Source organism: Littorina saxatilis, linkage group LG11, assembly GCF_037325665.1.
Source record: "Littorina saxatilis isolate snail1 linkage group LG11, US_GU_Lsax_2.0, whole genome shotgun sequence".
Classification (NCBI taxonomy): Eukaryota; Metazoa; Mollusca; class Gastropoda; order Littorinimorpha; family Littorinidae; genus Littorina; species Littorina saxatilis.
This window is the reverse complement of record NC_090255.1, coordinates 1,633,764-1,648,036: the sequence shown is the minus strand read 5'-3', so window position 1 is coordinate 1,648,036 and position 14,273 is coordinate 1,633,764.

Here is a 14,273-nt window from a genome sequence, read left to right as displayed (position 1 = left end):
AAAAAAAAAAACTTTAGGGTCAGCGCTTAAAAATAGAGTCGGTCGGGTTACCGGAAACAGACATTATTGTCTTTTTGGCCTAATGATCGTTAACCACTTCTAATTAATGTACTCCTGTCAAACATTACAGACTCTTCTGACTGCTGAAATCAAAACAAAAAGCGTACATAATATATTCATAAGATTCTCTTGCAGTAGTAGTATATGTTTAGTTTACTTCCTTGTATCTAAAATACTACTGTTCACATAGATGTCAATGCACTATACCTTTCATCTTGAAGAGAACTACCAGCAGCATGACAAGAATTATGATCCCTCCCACAGCACCAAGCACGGCAATCACAACAACGTCTGGCCCGGCATTTTCTGGGGGGAAACAATGACACACACAAATTGATCTTGCAACATTTTAATGGGAAAGATCAAATCAAATCAAATCAGCATTAAAAATGTAAAACAAGTCGCGTAAGGCGATAATACAACATTCAGTCAAGCTGTCGAACTCACAGAATGAAACTGAACGCACTGCATGTTTTCAGTGAGACCGTATACTCGTAGCATCGGCAGTCCACTATTCGTGGCAAAGCAGTAACATTGAAAATCCAGAATAGCGCGGTAGGGGTTCCACTGAGCAGGATAGCACGCTTTTCTGTATCTCTATTCTTTTTAACGTTCTGAGCTTGTTTTTAATCCAAACATATCATATCTATATGTTTTTGGAATCAGTAACCGAAACGGAATAAGATGAAATTGTTTTGAAATCGACTTCGGAAATTTAATTTTAATCATAATTATCATATTTTAAATTTTTAGAACTTGTTTTTAATCCGAATATAACATATTGTAACGAATGCTGTTTGCTCTCGTTGATTGTTGTGTGTGAAAATGAAGACGAAGAATAAAACAGACACAAATTATTCCGGGTTTCAAGATTCAGATTTAATATGTTAATAAATTCGTATCGTATCTCATTCTCAGTGTATCATTCATTCACATGTAAAATAAGAATGATAAACAATAACTCCGCTCCGGACTATCTTCTCTCCGTTAAATGACCTCGATCCAAGGGCGGGGACATAGAGTGGAATGACTGATTTCTTTCGAAGACTGATCTCTCCTGTAGACTATCCCCGATTTCTCTTTTCCCTGATTTCTCCCGTAGACCCAGATTTCTCCTGTAGACTGGTCCTAATTTCTCTTTTCCCCATTTCCTCCTGTAGATCAATACCCCGTCGTGTAGCTTAGAACCTAGTGTTCTCCAACTCAATATTATATCTCAATAGTCCCGTCTCGAAGAAGCACCGTCTTCGTAGCGTAGAACAGTCTAAAAAGTCTAAAAACACATTCCCCGATTTCTCCTTTCCCTTCTCTATTTATCCCCTTCCTTGTTTGTTTACCTGTTACCGCTAGCTACCGCTAACGTTTCGATCGTCCATAACGATCTCCCTTGTCTGTCTACGTTACCCCAATACATGTCCTAACAACATACACAACATACCTTGATTCTGCTTATTGTTCTTCTCGTCCGGTACCTCTAGCAACGAACCGACACTCTCGATCGTCTTAGAGTCAAGGCGATCGAAGATGTTTGTTTACGTTTCTCTAGGTAACTTCTAACAACGCTCAAACTATTTATCTTACCGAACTAAATCTCTATTTTACTTTCACTCAATCATTATTCTATCAATGATGAATTAATTCTAAAATGCATAACCATATTTACATGCACATTTCACAACACAACATTCCTCTATCGTTCTGCTTCGATGAGATCTCCTTCTCAAGTCAAAGCGACCAAAAAGTGTTTGTTTACGTTTCTCTAGGTAACCTCTAACAACGTACAAACAATTTATCTTACTAAACTAAATCTCTGTTTCCTTTCACTCAATCATTATCTTATCAATAATGAATCAATTCTAAAATGCATGCAATGATATTTACATGCACATTTCGTAACTCAACATTCTTTTATCGTTCTTCTTTGATGAGATCTCGAATAACACGTCATCTAAAATGGCGTCTAGGAAGGGAAGATAACGTTCCATTGTCATGATGTGTTCATCTCATAAGAATGCGATCGATACGAACACGATTCCGAATAAAAACTACATGAACTAGTCAGCGAAAGTTTCCTGCTACGAACTGTGCAGTGGTTTTCTGGTGAGTACATCCTAACACAGTTAATATCATGACATTTGTCCACAAGTCTGCCAGTCTTTCACGTGTGTCAACGAAGAACACTTTTAGATCTGTATCACATGTTTCTCCGTATAAAAGTTAGATCCGCAAATGTTCAGGTTAAAGTTTCTGGATAATACTAATAGGGCCATCTGTTACAATATGTATATGTTTTTGGAATCAGGAAATAATGAAGAATAAGAGTTTTTGGATCGTTTTATAAAAACATAATTTTAATTACAATTTTCAGATTTTTAATGACCAAAGTCATTAATTATTGTTTAAGCCTCCAAGCTGAAATGCAATACCAAAGTCCGGCCTTCGTCGAAGATAGCTTGGCCAAAATTTCAATCAATTTCATTGAAAAACAAGAAATTCCTTCGAGGTAGGAAAAACACCCCCGTTGGTCAAAGGGAAATAACCATTCTCACTGCCACCAACTGAGAAGGTTATTTCCCTTTGACCATTAATATGTCACTCTCTAAGTCCTTGTAGAATCTTAATCCACCAATAACTCCCTAACCGTGTGTTTGACTGGTCCCAATTTTTGTAAGGACCGTCTCAGGAATGTATAGAACCTGTTCACCAAGTTTGGTGACGATCGGTCCGTTCATTCTTGAGATCTATATGCGAACACAAACACACAAACACACAAACACATCGACCGAAACCTATACACACCCCTATACCGGGGGTGTAATTAGGATGTGACAGTGCCACCTGAACAAAACGCCGGACATGACGTCATCCAAGACAATTATCCAAAAAAGGAAAAAAAGTCTGGGGATATCATTCCCAGGAACTTTCAGGAAAAATTTCATTAAGATCGGTCCAGTAGTTTTCTCTGTACCGCTCTACAAACACACACACACAGACACACATACACACACACATACACCACGAGCCTCGTCTCGATTCCCCGTCTATGTTAAAACATTCAGACAAAACTTGACTAACTGTAAAAATGAAAATCAAGGGAGGCAACTAACAGATGAATGATAGTAAAACGTTAACATTACACATTCAGTGACGCATATCTTGTAGATAAGACAGGATTCAGATGAGATCATTTTTCGTAATCCTTTTTTCTTTGTGTTTAATCTGTAAAAATGAGATCTGGTAATTAGAACAATGTGTAAGTTTAACGAAACGAGTACACTGAAGGTCTTGTAGTGTAAACTGTGCATTGACCAATGTTGCCATGTGGCTGTGTTTGCCGTCATTGAGTAAACGCTCAATTATGCTGCACAGCAAATGTCAATAGGAAGCGACCAGTACAGTTTGTAAACACCACCCCCCCCCCCCCCCCCCCCCCCCCCCGAAAATATGTGTTTTTTGGTTTAAAATGAGCTTCTAATTAAAAAAGGCCCCGCAACGTTTAGTCTTCTATATATGATTATACTAGAATGAACACCCGCTTCGCCGGGTACCCGGCTTCGCCGGAAAGAAGTAGAACCGAATGATACCCGGCTTCGCCGGGAAGCAGTAGAGCCGAGGTAGAGGCTTCGCCGGGATGAAAGCGTTGTGGACAGTGACCTTCTAAAAATAGTAACGGGAATACCCGGCTTCGCCGGGATGAAAGCGTTGTGGACAGTGAACTGTGTGAATGGTGCTATACTGAATGAAAGAGTGTGACATGAAGTTCTTGTACATCATTGTAAAGAGTGTGAATGACGTTTTAGTTTAGATGTCAAGCGCTTAGAGCAAGCCTTTTTAACGAAAGTTTTTGATTTAGCGCTATATAAATGTTCTTATTATTATTATTATTATTATTAACTTCTAAAAATAGTAACGGGAATATGGATTGACGCCACACGAAGGAAGGGAGATAAACGCAAAACACTGGAGAAGATAAGGAAGAGTTACTGGGAATGGATCTGGGAAGATGAACAGAAAAACCAAAATCGGATCAGCGCTGCGCGCTGAGAACACGTGTTGAAAATTCTCATCAACCAGGTTGTGTCCGGGGTCTACCTGAATATGCCCACCAAATTTGAAGCAGATCCATCGAGAACTTTGGCCGTACATCGCGAACACACACACACACACACACACACACACACACACACACACACACACACACACACACACACACAAGTCGTATATATATATGGACTAGAATGAATACCCGCTCCGCCGGGTACCCGGCTTCGCCGGGAAGAAGTAGAGCCGAATACCCAGCTTCGCCGGGAAGAAGTGGAGGAATACCCGGCTTCGCCGGGATGAAAGCGTTGTGGACAGTGACCTTCTAAAAATAGTAACGGGAATATCCGGCTTCGCCGGGATGAAAGCGTTGTGGACAGTGACCTTCTAAAAATAGTAACGGGAATATGGATTGACGCCATACGAAGGAAGGGAGATAAACGCAAAACACTGGAGAAGATAAGGAAGAGTTACTGGGAATGGATCTGGGAAGATGAACAGAAAAACCAAAATCGGTTTAACGCTGCGCGCTGAGAGCACGTGTTGACAATTCTCATCGACCAGGTTGTGTCCGGGGTCTACCTGAATATGCCCACCAGATTTGAAGCATATCCATCGAGAACTTTGGCCGTGCATCGCGAACACACACACACACACACACACACACACACACACACACACACACACACACACAGACAGACAGACACAAGTCGTAAAAATATATATAGATACGGCTTGTGTGTGTGTGTTCGCGATGCACGGCCAAAGTTCTCGATGGATCTGCTTCAAATTTGGTGGGCATATTCAGCTGGACCCCGGACACAATATGGTCGATGAAAATTTTCAACACGTGCTCTAAGGGCGGCGCGGCGCGGTGAACCGCGGATACGGCTTCTGTGCCAAGGGAAACAATCTACGCAATTCAACAACGTTAGGTTGCTGAAGCAGCAGTAGCTTCCCTTCTACTTGAAACCTGCCGAGTTTTCAATGTTGGTTTAGATCTAAGTATTGCAATTCGTGTACAAAATCCCTCCCATCTTCAAAATATTGCCACTAATACTACCCCTCCCATCGTAAATATTCATTGCAACATTAATAGTCAGGAGCTTTGCCGGTGTTTCTGTGTCTGTCTTAAAAAAGATCAAATCACTTTCAACACTGTGCTCTTTTCTTGGCTTACCAACCACCACCGCATTGTACTCTCTTGCGAGTCATTCAAACTGGTCGATGACAATTTTCAACACGTGCTCTAAGCGCAGCGCGGTAAACCGCGGTGAATACTCTGTTTCGCGATACGAATTACGAAGCTAAACACTTTTTTTTCCGGCTCTACTTCTTCACTTCTTTCACTTCCGCCACACAACGAAAACGAATCTAAGCAGCGCTTTTCTGCACAGGTAGTACATCTAAGTATTGCAATTCGTGTACACAATCTCAGGTGGACCCCGGGCACAAACTGGTCGATGAAAATTTTCAACACGTGCTCTAAGCCGGCGAACCGCCACGCTGCATACTCTGTCTCGCGATCCACCCGGCGATCTTTATATATACGGTGTTTAGTGGCTTGTTGTCAGATCAGCTTGTTATCGGTCGCAAGGGAGCATTTCGTCTTCTGTTTGATGTTTATCGTCAAAAGCCGACATTGATAAAGATGTAACAAATGGCGATATACTCCCCGCGGACAGACACGAACTGCTGGTCTGACAAACATCGTTTTTGTTATCATTTTGGAAGAGCAAAAGTTTATATAACAATAATTGATAAGAAGCCATATCGGGAACATACATTTTAGAATGCAAACCAGGGCCTCAAAGCACGTCAGAAGTGTAAGTTATTACGTCATACTTGTGTGTGACGTCAAACGTAACCTGTTCGTAGCTTTTCTTCCAACCTAAGAATGTACTAGCTGCCAACATTGTGCGGGTTCAGTGAGGTTTTAGAATTTTTCTTTTATTTTAAGTGTATTGAGACATTTCCTTGTGTAATAAGCGATTATAGAGTTAAGTTGCAAATTGACTATGAGTCGTTGCCGTAATTATCAACATTGATTGGGTCTTACAGATAGAATGATTGCAATCGTTGTCCTAGTAAACACGAATCCAAAGCCGCGATGGTTCTACATGTAAAATAAACAGTCTGGTTGGTTGGCTTTTACTTCGACAATCCACGTTAAAATATGAAGCTAATAACCAATTACTACCTCGACTTGTCATTCAATATTTTTTTTTTTTTTTTTTTTTTTTTACCAAGCTGGTTAAGAATAAAAACGTGTGAAAATAATGACAAATGTTTTCATTCAATCCAGATGAGGGTAACGAAAATGACGGTAACGAAGATGACGGAAACGAAGATGACGGTAATGAGATGACGGGCGCTTTCATTTCACCTCACATCACAGTCAGGAGTCGCCTGACGGCTCTGCCAATTGTTCTCGTAGTATGCTCCTGTAGGCGAAAACCATGTCACACATTCTAGAAAAAGCAGGTGACGTATTTGACGGTGATGGAACGCCAAGGTCAATGGTGTGTCTAACTTGCCTCTTGGCTAGACTCAGACGCACCTGAGCAGTAAATCAAGCCCTGTATTTAAACTAAACCTTGTGACGGTTGTTTCAAGAATATTCGTGTGTAAAAAGGTCCCAAAATGGGATTTAATCATATTTTCAAAAGAAGTTACTGGTTTTGCGCCTATTTCCCTGGACATTGATTTTTAGCCATGGGGTCGACGCACTATAACGAAAATAACGACAGCAACAGACCTGATGGTCGTGTTATTTAAACATTAAAATAACTGCCGCAACATCACTGGTGGTCGTGTCATTTAAACATTAACACGAATGAAGCAACAGCACTGGTGGTCGTGTCATTTAAACATGAACATGACTGAAGCAACAGCACTGATGGTCGTGTCATTTAAATATAGAAATAGCTGCAGCAACAGCACTGATGGTCGTGTCATTTAAACATAGAAATAGCTGCAGCAACAGCACTGATGGTCGTGTCATATAAACATTAAATTAACTGCCGCAACAACACTGATGGTTGCGAGTCATTCTCCAAAACTGGGGCTGTTTCATCGTTACGTGCGCATCATTGCGACACAATTTTGTTAATTATGCAGTCATATTAAGTAATAAAATGTTGTGCAAATTATTGCTTGAAAAGCATCTATAAAGATTTTTACAATTTTTTTTTTCAATATTTGTTTCCATTTTTGTTAAATAAAACAAAAAATCATTTATTTTTTATTTATTTTACATGCTTACAAATAAACATTGGCACGTACATAATCATACTGGTGAGAAATTGGCTATGTCGAAGCAATCCGGGTCTGCATCTTCGCCAGTAGCAAAGGGCGTTACGAACGTACCCTTCCAACATGTCAACTACACCTTCTTTTTTCGTGAATGACGTCATTATCACGATACATTGAGAAAATACGTCACGCATCTGTATGGCTGGGTGATTAACAAAGGGGCAAACGTGAAAATGTATGCTTTTATTCAGTTGAATTGATGCTAGCTTATAATAAAAACGGCCGTTACGAACGCATGACGGGACCGGCACGGTTGGTCTAGTGGTAAGGCGTCCGCCCCGTGATCGGGAGGTCGTGGGTTCGAACCCCGGCCGGGTCATACCTAAGACTTTAAAATTGGCAATCTAGTGGCTGCTCCGCCTGGCGTCTGGCATTATGGGGTAAGTGCTAGGACTGGTTGGTCCGGTGTCAGAATAATGTGACTGGGTGAGACATGAAGCCTGTGCTGCGACTTCTGTCTTGTGTGTGGCGCACGTTATATGTCAAAGCAGCACCGCCCTGATATGGCCCTTCGTGGTCGGCTGGGCGTTAAGCAAACAAACAAACAAACAAACAAACGCATGACGTGCGACACAAAACACTCTTTGAGACATAAAATTTGTCCAAAGTGTGTCCTTTTTGAATTAATGCATTTTCTGCATCTTCAAGCTGCACTTATTGACTTGATCGCAAAAACATTAGTCATTGTAAAGAAATTCATTTGGTTACAAAGGTCGGAAAAATCTAAGTGAGCGTGACAACATTCGATGCGTACGTAACGCTGTTTTCAACTTCATTGTTTTGGGTCTCAAACACAAAGGAAATAACAACAATTGCACATGAATGAACCTTTATCGTTTCACAAAGTGACTTTTCAACAAATCATCTAAAATCAACTTTTCGTGTAAATGAACTGTAGCTTCCAATATATGTAAATGTTCCCATTTTTTTGACGTCATTTTCGTTGATTTACTGACATTGTTACACTATGTTAAATATCAAAATACCAATATGTTAATTCATTTTGCTGTGGGTGCTTCTTCAAACATATCTTTATCCAGATAAACAGGGGGAAAGGTCTAACCACATTTGCTTCTGTGAAAATTTAATTTTAAGTGACCAACCTAAGATTTCACCAGCTTTGGAGAATGACTCTTGTGTCATTCAAACATTAAACTAACTGCAGCAACAGCACTGATGGTCGTGTCATTTAAACATTAAACTAACTGCAGCAACAGCACTGATGGTCATGTCATTTAAACATTAAACTAACTGCAGCAACAGCACTGATGGTCGAGTCATTTAAACATTAAACTAACTGCAGCAACAGCACTGATGGTCGTGTCATTTAAACATTAAAATAACTGCTGCAACAACACTGATGGTCGTGTCATTTAAACATTAAATTAACTGCACCAACAACACTGATGGTCGTGTCATTTAAACATTAAAATAACTGCAGCAACAGCACTGATGGTCGTGTCATTTAAACATTAAAATAACTACAGCAACAGCACTGATGGTCGTGTCATTTAAACATTAAATTAACTGCACCAACAACACTGATGGTCGTGTCATTTAAACATTAAAATAACTGCAGCAACAGCACTGATGGTCGTGTCATTTAAACATTAAAATAACTACAGCAACAGCACTGATGGTCGTGTCATTTAAACATTAAATTAACTGCACCAACAACACTGATGGTCGTGTCATTTAAACATTAAAATAACTGCAGCAACAGCACTGATGGTCGTGTCATTTAAACATTAAAATAACTGCACCAACAGCACTGATGGTCGTGTCATTTAAACATTAACATAACTTCAGCAACAGCACTGATGGTCGTGTCATTTAAACATTAAAATAACTGCACCAACAGCACTGATGGTCGTGTCATTTAAACAATAAAGTAACAGCAGCAACAGCACTGATGGTCGAGTTAATCCAAATGGTATTGCATGTAATCATAACGAGATTTTCTATGTTTTTAAAACAGTTTTATTTTCTTAAAAAGTACGCCCGGGCAGTAACGTATATGACTAGGAGATACAAGTAATTAATATGTATTAATGTGCCGCGGTAATCTCACGGCCGACCATAACGGAAGTGGGAAAAGTTAACATCTGTTCATATTATTTGAAGGACCCCTGGGCAACGAAAAACTGACATGGTCGCTTCTTATTGTAGTGACTTTTTATTTGCAACACTCACCAACGGGTACTTTCAGTCTCACGTCCACGTCCACAAAGACTGTCTCAAACTCGTGGTAGACTTCACGTCGGTACACTCCCCTGATGTCCCGCATCTGTTCGTCGGTCAGGTCGCTGGTGTTGATGTAGGCCAGGTTGGTGTTGACGTCGTAGATGACGTGGGGCGGGGCGCTCACTCCCTCGTAGGTTATGTCGTTGAAATGCCACTTGTAGGCCACAGGGCAGAGTTTGTCAGACGTGGCTACCACGGTCAGGTTGACGATGTCGCCTCTTTCTATCGTCTGCTCTGGTAGTGGTTTTGCAACGAATTCAATTGGCACTGTAACAAACATAATGCAAAATGGTCATGTTTGCATGGTGTGGGAAAGTCATGCACACACAATGCAGTCACAAAACAGGCTGCATGGAGACATAACACACAGATATACGCTAGTACCCTCAACCAATCAAATTACCTGTATGACCTCAAACCTGAGAGAATACAGGGGTAGCGCAAGAACATGAAGACAAACAGATCACGACATTATTAACGTTAACATAAATGTACTAACTGATACGATTGTTTCATAACATCTCACCGTAAGGATGTAAAAGGAAATACATGTCACCCTGACATGATAAATCCAAAAGCTAACAGAACCAAAACTGAACACAAAGTTACTCACGAATGACGTTGAGACAACCGTCACTGAACTCCTCCCCCACACTGTTGCCGACGTAGCACTGGAAGCAGGCGATGTCCGTGTTCTTCTGGACTGACTTCACTCGAAGTTTTTGCTTCTCGTTGGAAAACGCAAACTTGTTGGGATCTGAAATGACAGAAACAGCGTTCTAAACACTATAACAGTACACGGATGAGTTTACTTGACTTCCAATAGCTTGACAGAAAGCAAAGACCAGTCAGTGATCAAGCCCTGTCAGAGATGTACAGTACTTACCATCCGTCTTGTCCAGGCGCTGTCCGTTCTTAAACCACATGGGGGGATCAGGGGCGACCTCACCGCGAGCTGACCTTGCCTCACAATGAAACACAGCGTCTTTGCCTTGAGGGACAGTGGTGGACTGCAGGGCTTTCTTCCAGATGGGGGATGCTGGGAAATAATACAATAAATAATACATACGATTTACATCGTATATCCAATGAGCTGCTTCTTTTTGGATTGTTCATAGCATAAAACCATATTTCGCCATTGCTATCATGAAAACAAATTAATACTCTGACAAAAGTTGAGGCGCTGTGATTGTCCTTTGAATTGCAGCAAGATGGTTGCCCTGGAGATCTCTTTCTCGATCCGTTTTTAGTCTACGATGACTTTCACAACTTTGCAATTACAATGGAGTGCAGAGACTCAAGGATTTGCTTCAATCACACACACACACACACACACACACACACACACACGCACGCACACACACACACGCACACACACACACACGCACACAGACACACACACACTTACACGCACACACACACACACACACACACGTACACACACACACACACACACACGCACACACACACACACACACACACACACACACACACACACACACACACACAAAGATACACATAAGCCCGCGCGCACACACAGAGAGAGAGGAAATCAATGAAGCAATCAACACATTGCATAAATCATCACACATCTAAATGGTTGTTAGTTCATCCTAAAAAGGGTAAGTGTACATTATACCCACACACACACACACACAAAGAAAACAAGTCGCGAAAGGCGAAATAACAACATTTAGTCAAGCTGTCGAACTCACAGAATAAAACTGAACGCACTGCATTTTTTTCACCAAAACCGCATACTCGTAGTTTCGTCAGTCCACTGCTCGTGGCAAAGGCAGTGAAATTGACAAGCCAGAATAGTGCGGTAATGGTCGCGCTGAGTAGGATAACACGCTTTTCTGTATCTCTATTCTTTTTAGCGTACTGAGTTTGTTTTTAATCCAAACATATCATATCTATATATTTTTGGAATCAGGGACGGACAAGGAATAAGATGAATTTGTTTCTAAAGCGATTTTGGAAAAATAATTTTAATCATAATTTTCATATTTGTAATTTTCAGAGCTTGTTTGTAATCCAAATATAACTTATGTATATGTTTTTGGAATCAGAAAATGACGAAGAATAAGATGAAATTGTGTTTGGATCGTTTAAAAAAAACCTTTTTTAATGACAAGTTTCCGATTTTTAATGACCAAATTTATCAAATATTTTTTAAGCCACGAGGCTGAAATGCAATACCAAAGTCCAGCCTTCGAAGATTGCTTTGCCAAAATTTCAATCAATTTGAATGAAAAATGAGGGCGTGAAGTGCCGCCTCAACTTTTACAAAAAGCCGGATATAACGTCATCAAAGACATTTATTGAAAAAATAAAAAACACCTCCGGGGATATCATACCCAGGAACTCGCATGTCAAATTTCATAAAGATCGGTCCAGTAGTTTAGTCTGAATCGCTCTACGCACACACACAGACAGACAGACAGACACACACACACACACACACACACACACACACACACACACACACACACACACACATACACACACACACACACCACGACCCTCGTCTCGATTCCCCATCTATGTTAAAACATTTAGTCAAAACTTGACTAAATGTAAAAAGAGAGTGACATGTTAAATACAAACAAAATAAATACCTTTTTAAGACAAATTACATTTATTTTGACTTATTTAAATAAGACAAATATCTGCTCTTAAAACATGTGTGCTGTTAGTTTGCCGCAGGAAGGTTGGAAGAGAATTCCAGAGACTGGAATCGGAATAAATTAAACTGGACTTAAACAAGTCAATCCGATGAATAGGAGTGTTCAATCTCATTGATTGGTGTGAATTCCTCATGGTAAATTTGGCACGTAGAGTTTCAGGTCCACATCCAGTGATAATTTTGCTCATGAGGTGCCTAGTCTTTTCTTCAGAGGGAGAATGCCTACATTTATGTAGTCTACCTCACACAGGATTGTTTTCTTTAATAAAATTACTTTGAAAGCTCGATTGTGCAATCTAATTATTGGTTTTAATGAATTATCACTTGCCGAGTCCCATAAGGTTGATGGGAGAGAGAGAGAGAGTGAGAGAGTTTTAAACATACATGTAACGTTGAGGGTCATTCTGCCCTTAGCTGTTCCAATCCTGTTGCGACCAATACAAGTGAAGGGTTTTTCGTCTGCCTCCACCAGACTGGCGATCCTCAGCACTCTGCCGTGGCTCTCAATGGTGTAGCGGTCAGTACCACTGACGATTGTGTTGCCAGCATTGTCCTGCCATTCTATGGAGGGCACTGTATTGTTTTGGCCATGTACACTGGAAGACACTCAAGGAGGTTAGATACAGAATGATCAATACAACACAATAGAGACTGTAAGAATACAGTTATCAGCAACTGCCATGTGTTATTACTAGGAACTGTGATTAATAGTAAATGTCTATTTATATGATTGTTTAACTAAACACACTTACTACCCGCTGAAGAAACACTCCAACTGCCCTTCAGTGTTGCGTTCAAAGGTCAAGGCCGCTTGTCCCGCCATCTGTGTGGAGAACTGCAAGGCGGGCTTCACCTCAGGGACTGCAATCAACAACAGACTGAGATGATGTTTTCCAGAAGATAACTGCGACTGTTCTGTTTCAACAGCATAGACCTGAACTGAACTGCCAATGACCAAATGACAGATAATGATCAAAACGACAAGGTTTTGTAATTTACATTAAACATAGCTCATTCACTTCAAATCGACGATCTTCGGAAAGAACGCTGTCGGGTTTGTATGGACCATGGGTTGTGTAAGTAGAGGTTACATGCCGAGTCTCAGTGATTATTAAAAATAATGGTCGAAGTTAGCGGATCATGAAAAATGCGAGCTTTAGCGAGCTTTTTCATGACCGCGAACTGAGACCATTATTTTTTATAATCACTGAGACGAGGTGTGTAACCTCTTTATTCCTCCTTTCTTCAGTTATTCAAAGAAAAGAGGAGTTTTTTTGCGAAAGTTTGATCGAATCCTATTCTCTCAACCAGTCAACCTGCGCAGGCGATCGATTCATGCGCGGTTGTATAGTTCCGTGCAAATCATTCCATTCTGTTAACACTTCTTGTCAGTTTTCCTATTTTGTAAAATCAAGTACACAGATATGCTGTTATTCTGCTGTGGCGGCAAAGACAGATATTGTGTGTTCTGTATATGTTTTGGTATCGCTTAGGATAATGTTTTTTCGTCAAATGGGACTAGCAGACGAACTTTTGCACCCGTGTTCCAACGTTAAAAACTGTATGAAGTTCAGTTTTCTGGGGAAAATAGTGTATGAAACCCCTTTATGTTGTTTAAATTGATGAGATGATTGTGTGCATTTGGTTGCGTGTGATCTGTTTATTAAATGAAATATTGTTGAAAACTGACCGTCGGATTGCAGTTTGTTGTCGAAGAAACTGAGTGAAAAGAAGGGGAACTACTCTTGTCGCTAGACAAAGTATGAGTTACTTGCCTTGGGAAATTGCTTGTGATGAACGGTTTGAGCACGGCAGATCTAGATTCAGAAAACAACCGAACTCATGGATTTTATATGGAGATTCATGTGTTCCGGCCTGTAGTTGTTAATTTAAATGCGGTATGTTTGTATTGTTTGCTCCAGAG